Source organism: Cornus florida, unplaced genomic scaffold (genome assembly GCF_030987335.1).
Source record: "Cornus florida cultivar Cherokee Brave unplaced genomic scaffold, ASM3098733v1 CherokeeBrave_3.0.0_Hap2_Chr10, whole genome shotgun sequence".
NCBI classification, from domain to species: Eukaryota; Viridiplantae; Streptophyta; class Magnoliopsida; order Cornales; family Cornaceae; genus Cornus; species Cornus florida.
In genome coordinates, this window is record NW_026775580.1 from 13,101,931 (window position 1) to 13,109,954 (window position 8,024).

The window sequence follows — 8,024 nt, forward strand, 5'->3', positions numbered from 1 at the left end:
ATATATATCTAAAATTATATGACAAAGTCCTAAGAATATTTGGAAAGAAGATAAACTAAAGTATTGTGAAATTCTTTCAATAACAATAATAATATCATATATGCTAATACTTTGAGTTATAACTTTCTAAATAACAAATTTTATAACTATTTGTATCTTGTTTAATAACTCATTAATAATCTTGTTGAATTTAAAATAAGTTTTTTTGAGTTAAAATTTATTATGTTTTCCTAATCTTTCATCTAGGTATATCTTTCCCAAGTGGAATCAAAGTACTTAATTTTCTTATTCCAAAAAATGAGAAAAATGATAAAGGAAAATTGATTTTCTAACAATGCTTATTTATTTACGTGTAATGACCCGGTCATTTTCCTTCCTTTCCTTTTTCTCCATTTTTACTGATTAATTTTTTTCATTGAAATTTTCCTTCGCGTGACCTCACTCTTCGTGCTCAGAGTTGGTTTTTGACTCCCCGTACTTCCATTCTTGTTGGTTTCCTTGAAAGGCGTAGCCTTAGTTTTGAAGGAAAGTTTACCAGTCGTCTCTTTTTCCCGTAGGGGCGTGGATGAAAAGATTCTTCATAAACATTTTTATTTATTGGAATATTTTTCATAAATATCTTTTGAAGATATTTTGACTTAAGGGTTTCTAAGAAAATATCTTTTGGAAGATATTTTCATTTGGGGTCACTCGTGCAGTTATCCATTTGTGTAGCGGCCTTTATGAAATTAATAAAAGTTAATTGCTAAGTGTCTCCTTGGAGCTTGAATCCTTGTATAGGATTCATTTTCACATTTTGTCAAGTTGTGTACTCTTAGAATTGTCTTGCGGTCGAACCCTGTAGTTTTCGGGTTTTCGGGCCTAGTTAGCGTTAAACTTGTTTGGGGCATATCTCTCTGTTCGGGACTCAGTTTTTTATATCATTTCTTCTGTTGTTCATTTTTTCTCATTTCGGTTCTTTTTCATTCATGGAGTTTTGCCGTTTGAGTGCGTCTGCATGAATTCCACTTTTTCGGACCCGACGGGGGCCTGTTCGGGGCACTTTTTGAGTTTTTCTATAAAGAGGGGGTCTTGAATTGAAAAATTAGATTTCTCTCTCTCTCTCCCCTCTCTTGGCCGGATTCTATGGCAGCCAAGGGCTGCCACCTTCTCCCTCCTCTTTTGAGTTTCTTCTCTTCAGTGAAATGCCGTAGTGCCTTAGTGTTTTATGTTCGCCTTGGCGAGGCCTTCGATTCCACCAATTGGAATCTCGTTTTGGCCATTTTTTGAATTCAGGTTTGAAGTCAAGTTGTGATTTTGATGGGGCTTCCTTGGGGTTCTTGTTCACCGTGTTGTCCCCGACAAAACCCGAAGTTTCGTCGGATTCGGAGCGGTTTCATTTCGGTAGGGATTTGAGATTTTCATCTCAAATTGAGGTAGGGGATGTTATAATTTATATTTGAGTTGTATTGATTATTTTATGAACTTATACAACTTGTATGCATGCTTTATATAAATCCTAAAATTTAATTTAATTATTTTCTTGTATAGGATTTAATTCTAATGGATGTATGTAGCTTAGAATTGAATTGCAGCATGCTAGGAAATTAGGGCTTGATACGTTTGTTAACATATATTAAATTGGGGAAATTTGAATAAGGGTTGCAAATTTTATTTAATATTTATCTTTCATAAAAGATTAATTCACATAGTTGTAACAAGCATGAAATCAACTTGTAATGTGAGATTAAAATAGGCCTTGGCATGTTCTCTAACCTATGTTAAATTGAAAGCATTTGGATAAGTTTAGAAATCTAGAGATTTTGAATTAAATTAATTAATTAAAATCCAATTAATGTTTCCATTAGTTTGATTGAGTTTTTAACTTGATAATGGTAGTGACTTGGGCTTGTTCACTTATATATATATATATATATATATATATATATCAATTTGGGGCCATTTGGGGTTGTTTTAGAAAATCTAGAGATTTAATTACCGTGTTTCAATTAAACTCTATTTTGTTGTTTTGATGACCTAATTTAGTTTTGGGTTGGTTGTGTAATGACCATACTATGTTGTTTAACATATTTGAATTAGGGATCGTTCAGATGAGATTACATCTTTGATATTGAAATGAAATTGTCATAGTGTATAACGAATCGCACACTGAAGATTCGACATTGTGAATGCCATTGTAGACTTGAACTCTAGGACATAGTTTGTGTGGATTCAACCTTACTTGTGCATGTAAATTGATTCCTAGACATTGTTTGAGCTTGTATAAGTTTGGTCTAACTTATTGATTTAGGGAGGCTTGTAAGGATCATGTTTATGTGATGGCTAGGGTTTGGCCTTAGTACGGATTTTTGAGTTTCCTAAGTCATATGAAGTGCACAGTAGGTAGTACCTTGTGGGTCGTAATTACCCGGAATAACTTATGCACGTGCGCACTAGGTAGTACCTTGCGGGCTAGTAACCCGGAATAACTCGATTAGTCTGTAGCCAAGGATCCTAGTCTTTCCACTATCTGTTTTCGCATTCAATTCCAAGTAGCTAATCATGGATTACTTGTAGCTTGTGAATTGGTGCTTGCCTTGTGTATTTGGATCTCATTTAGTATACTTGGAACTGTATACTTGGTTCGTGTATTTTGATCTCATTTAGTATACTTGGAACTGTATACTTGCTTCGTGTATTTTGATCTTATTTAGTATACTTGGACTAGTGTACTTGTTTGTGTATTCGAACCTCTTTTAGTGTACTTGAACTAGTATATTTACTCCGTGTATGTAGATTTCATTTAGTATACTTGTGCTACGTATACTTGTTTTATGTTCAACTCATCTAGTTTAGTATACTTGTGTTTGTATACTTGATTCACGAGCTTTCCATATGAATTGTATACTTGTGTCGGTATGCTTAGACATCGCATGACTTGTCTTAATATGGTTTAGTATACTTAGAAATGTATGCTTATATGTTGTATAACATGTTTTAACACCGCTTAGTATACTTGAGCATATATACTTGTATGCCGTTGTTAATTTCAATTGCATGAGTAGCTTAGGATTATCCTTGAGTCTCATTTTAACATAGAAGTTAGGTGGCATGAGCCTCTTTAACATGTTTCACCTTAAGGTGATAATCTTGTAAAAAGTTGAGTCTATGCATGCTCATCTCCTACGAGTAGCTTTGTGTTACTTACCCCAAAGTTATCGGGGCATTGTTCAGGTACGAAGACGTGGTTCGTGATGTTCATCACTGCTTTGATGATTGCAGACTTGAAGTTTCTAAATTTTTGTAAAGGTTGGCTTGAAATGCCACTTGTAGCCTTATTTGTCAAAATGTGTATATTTGATTCCATCTATGTAATGTGTACATAAGTACACCTTTTGTAATGTATTTATTATGTATGAGATGAGGCCAAAGGCCAATGACATGTATCTTGTATCCTATATAACTTTTGACTTCATAAAATATAATGAAAATATTGAAAAATGTTAAGTTATTGTCTCACCATGTTTGCATCGGGTGTAGGAATTCAATTTTCATTATTTCATAGGGTCTCATTATTCATGTATGAAGTGTTGCCAAGGGCCAAATGGTAATTTGAAGTTATTTGTTAATTTTGGTTTTCATATTTTCCATTTTAAGTTCATTTTCGCCCTTTTTGGCCGTTGGGGGGTCGGATTTTGACTTGGCCATTTTCGGGAGCTGCAGACCATTCACACATGCTCAAAATCACTATTTACGCTTGTGTGCATGATCCTTTTCGTGAAAAACCCTTTCGTTGGTGAAATGAGCCACCTATGGACTCATTTCACACTTTTGTTGAAAAATTCGGCTCAAGGGCATTTTGGGGTTTTCCTTTGGGAAATAATTTTTGGTCTTAACTCTATCACATAGAAAATGTGATTTTAGGGGGAGTTTCTTAACGATATTTTTTCGAAAAATGTCAACTTGGTCTTGAAAACCGCATTCCAATCTCATTTTTCTGTATTTTTACTATTTCTGCTGCATTTACTGTTTCTGGTGCAGTTGAACTGGTTTACAGTTCACGGTGATGCTTTTGGTTTAGCATGGACGTTCTATCCATGTTGAACTGGTTCAAGAATGTTGAACTAGTTCAAGTCCTCCAGAGATTTTCTGTAGGTTCAGTTTGGACTTCCAACTTTGAACTGACGTAACTTTTTCATTTCAACTCCGAATTAGTCCGTTCTTGAGTCTAAATTGACCGCGTCAAAATGAGATTTCCAATGGTACCAATTTTAGTTTCTGATTATTCTCCTAGCTTGAGATATCCTTGTTTTAGTGAGAGGGTGTTAGATTTGGTTCGAACCAGGATAGGGTTCTTTTGGGTTTTCATTTCCTTTAGCCTTAGGACTTCATCTGAGGTTACCAAAGGATGTTTTGGGACATTTTTGATCTTATTTGACTTGTTGGAAGTCAAATTCCTTTCTCTTAGGGTAAAATGACCATTTTACCCTTGGTCCATCTCTTGTAGGGTTTGGATACCCTTGGCCCCATTTTGATTCCGTTGAGTCTCGAAACTTCTCAGAAGGTTACTCTTATATCTTAAGGATGATGTACATCTCTAAAGACCTTGTCTTTTGTTCTAGCTTCGCATTTTGGATCCATTTCAGGTCATCACAGGGGCACACTGGGTTTGAAAAATTCAGGGTCGTCACAGGTGGTATCAGAGCTCCTAGGTTCGAAAACCTTAAGGTGACGGGTTTTGGGTTCATATCATGCTTGTGTTTCCATGCTCTATGTTTTTAGTTGCTTCTTGATAGCATGTTTTGGTTGATAACATGTTTACGTGCTTATATGGACGTATGTTTAGAAGTTTATTTTAACTACTTTAGCATATTGTATGTGCTTATCTGCCTGAGTACATTTTATATGCTTATGTGCATTAACGTATTGTATGTGCTTGTTTGCCTTAGCATACCGTAGATGCTTGTCGGCTTTAGTACATTGTATATGTTTGGCTATCGTAGCTTATTATTTTACGCTTGTCTGCTTAGCATGTTGGATATGCTTGTTTGCTTTAGCGTGTTATATGAGCTTGTTCATCTTAGCATGATTGTATGATGCATACATTGACATGCCTTATATGATTTTACTACTTGTGTAAGTATGTAGTCCATTGCTATTTCATGTGTTAGTTATTTGTTCTTATGTCTTGTTTTGGTAATTGCGGGTCATTCCAGCTTGGTTGGTAGAGGTTGATACTAGAGTATTGTCTCTTGGGGTCTGCCGTATCCCTTGGATGCATTCTTGTCTTGAGGAGTTTCTTTCTTGGGTAGGAGAAATTCATTCTATAAGGACCTCATGTCAGGGGAATCTTCTTTTCTGTTTTGCTTGTTTAGGTGTTTTGAGACCTTAGTCTGACGGTTGATGTGAATAAGGCTAATGTGAGCGTAGAAATCGCAATCCTTGTCTGGTGGAATGAGACGTGGGTCAGAGAGGCACCGTGTCAGTTTTCTTTTTCCTTCGTGGCTTCACGACGTGGTCGAGGAGTCTCTGGGGTGTTGGTATCTTCTCTTGGGGTTTCGTGGTGACCTTGATGTGATGATGTCATTGGGGTCTTATTTCTGGCGTCGTGGGATGATGAGTCGGATTTACCTGAGTCCTTAGGGATTTGAAGTTTTGTTTTTGCGAGCCTCAATGGCGAGGTTCTCATATCCCTTCTTATAGAGTGACGGTTGGAGATTTGATAGGTGCGTTGACCTAGGATTCTTCTTGTCTTGCCTTGGACAGCACTTACAAGCTAAGGTTGGGGTGTGAGTGTTTCCATGTAATTAATTGCATTGGTGCAATTAATTACTTTCCCTTATCATCAAAGACTTGGGGTTATGTTTAGCGTTCTGATAGAATCCTGTAGAGTTCCCATCGAACTCATCGGCGTCTTAAGAGGTGTTCTCTGGTTGATGTCTTGTAATGTCTAGTGTTGTAACTGTTTATTACATCATTGTTTGTTTTATGTGGCGTTAGGACTCCACCTTGGGTTGAGTCAGTCTTGGGAAAGACTTGTAGGCTCTCCATTTCAGGAACCTTAGTATTCATTCTGGGAGATGATTCCTTTCCTCACGGTGAGAGATTGGAACCATTTGGGTTTTTGGGCTTCACTTTCAGTGAGTTCGTCCTTTTGAGAGGCATTTCATCCCTTTGTGTTTACAATTTTGCGGGATTGTTATTTGCATAATCACTCTGACATGTTTATATGCCTTATTGTTTTGAGCATGCCTTAGCAACATGTTTAGGGAATGTGACAATTTGGTGTTATGTGCTGATAAAGATGGGATGTTTTCCATTTGCTATACCTATTTTTTGTGCTAGCGTCATAGGTGATATGTAGCGTGTCTCTGATGCTTGACTCCTATGTGATAGGTAGCATATTTGATCGCCTTTGTACACTATGTGTTTAGTTATATGGTGCGTGGATTTTCATTTACGTTTAGTATACTTGTACATAGTATGCTTGTGCGTTGTTTACTTCATTTCGTTTTGGTATAATATACTGAGCCCGTATACTTGTATACCTTGGATTTAGTACTGTTTAGTATACTTGTGGATGTATACTTGTGCATATATATATTGCGTTGTCATTTCAATTTTGCTTAGTATACTTGTGTATACTTGTATATATATATATATGTTCTGTGACTAATTTCCTTAATTAGTTCATTTTGTTTTTCTAGTATTGATGATTTAGGGCCTTAAGCGTAGCGGTGCCTATGACATTATTGTCAGAGTTTTGGATTAGCCAAAATGGTCTGGCCGAACATTTTGGACTATATCGCAACTCTCACAGAATGCTTAGTTCTCGTGGTGCTTTTGGGTAATGACCATTTTGACATTGATGTCATTTATATCGATAGATTTCACGGGTAAACTTGTTAGGGGCAGATGATGAATTGGGACTTTATACTGTCATTCTACTGTACAGTTTGTGTGTGGGCGAGTGCTAGTTGCCGTCGATGCTACTTTGCATTACTTAGCTAGTAATGTGAGTGTGGGCGGGCACTTGATGCTGTCGATGCTACCATACCTTGGGTACATTGTGGGTGGGTTCTAGTCATTCTTTGTGCTACCATGTTACTTCTGGGTGTGTTCTTTATTTTGACGTGTAGTTGCCTTGGTCTCCTTTGGAGTGGTTGACATTGGGTTAATATGTCAATTTGTTGGAGAGGTGTCTCATGGTTCGAGGTTTCCTGTCTTTCCGTTGATCTTGAGACCTTTGGAGTTGTCCTTGGGTACCTTATGATCTGTTCCTTGGTGTGACCATGTGTTCGGTCCATGCTTAGTTCTTCTGGGAGTGTTTCTGATTTCGGGGACAAAATCTCTTTAAGGAGGGTAGGTTGTAATGACCCGATCATTTTCCTTCCTTTCCTTTTTCTCCATTTTTACGGATTAATTTTTTTTTGTTGAAATTTTCCTTCGCGTAACCTCACTCTTCGTGCTTGGAGTTGGTTTTTGACTCCCCGTGCTTCTATTCTTGTTGGTTTCCTTGAAAGGCGTAGCTTTAGTTTTTGAGGAAAGTTCGCCGGTCATCTCTTTTTCCCGCAGGGGCGTGGATGAAAAGATTCTTCAGAAACATTTTTGTTTCTTGGGGTGTTTTTTATAAATATCTTTTCAAGATAATTTTGACTTAGGGGTTTCTAAGAAAATATCTTTTGGAAGATATTTTCATTTGGGGTCACTTGTGCAGTTATCCATTTGTGTAGGGGCCTTTGTGTAATTAATGAAAGTTAATTGCTAACTGTCTCCTTGGGGCTTGAATCCTCATACAGGATTCATTTTCATATTTTATCGAATTGTGTACTCTTAGAATTGTCTTACGGTCGAACCCTGTAGTTTTCGGGTTTTCTACCCTAGTTAGCGCCAAACTTGTTTGGGGCATATCTCTCTACTCGGGACTTGGTTTTTGACGCCATTTCTTCTGTTGTTCATTTTTTTTTTCTCATTTTGGTTCTTTTTCATTCACGGAGTTTTGCCGTTTGAGCGCGTCTGCGCAAATTTCACTTTTTTGGACCCGG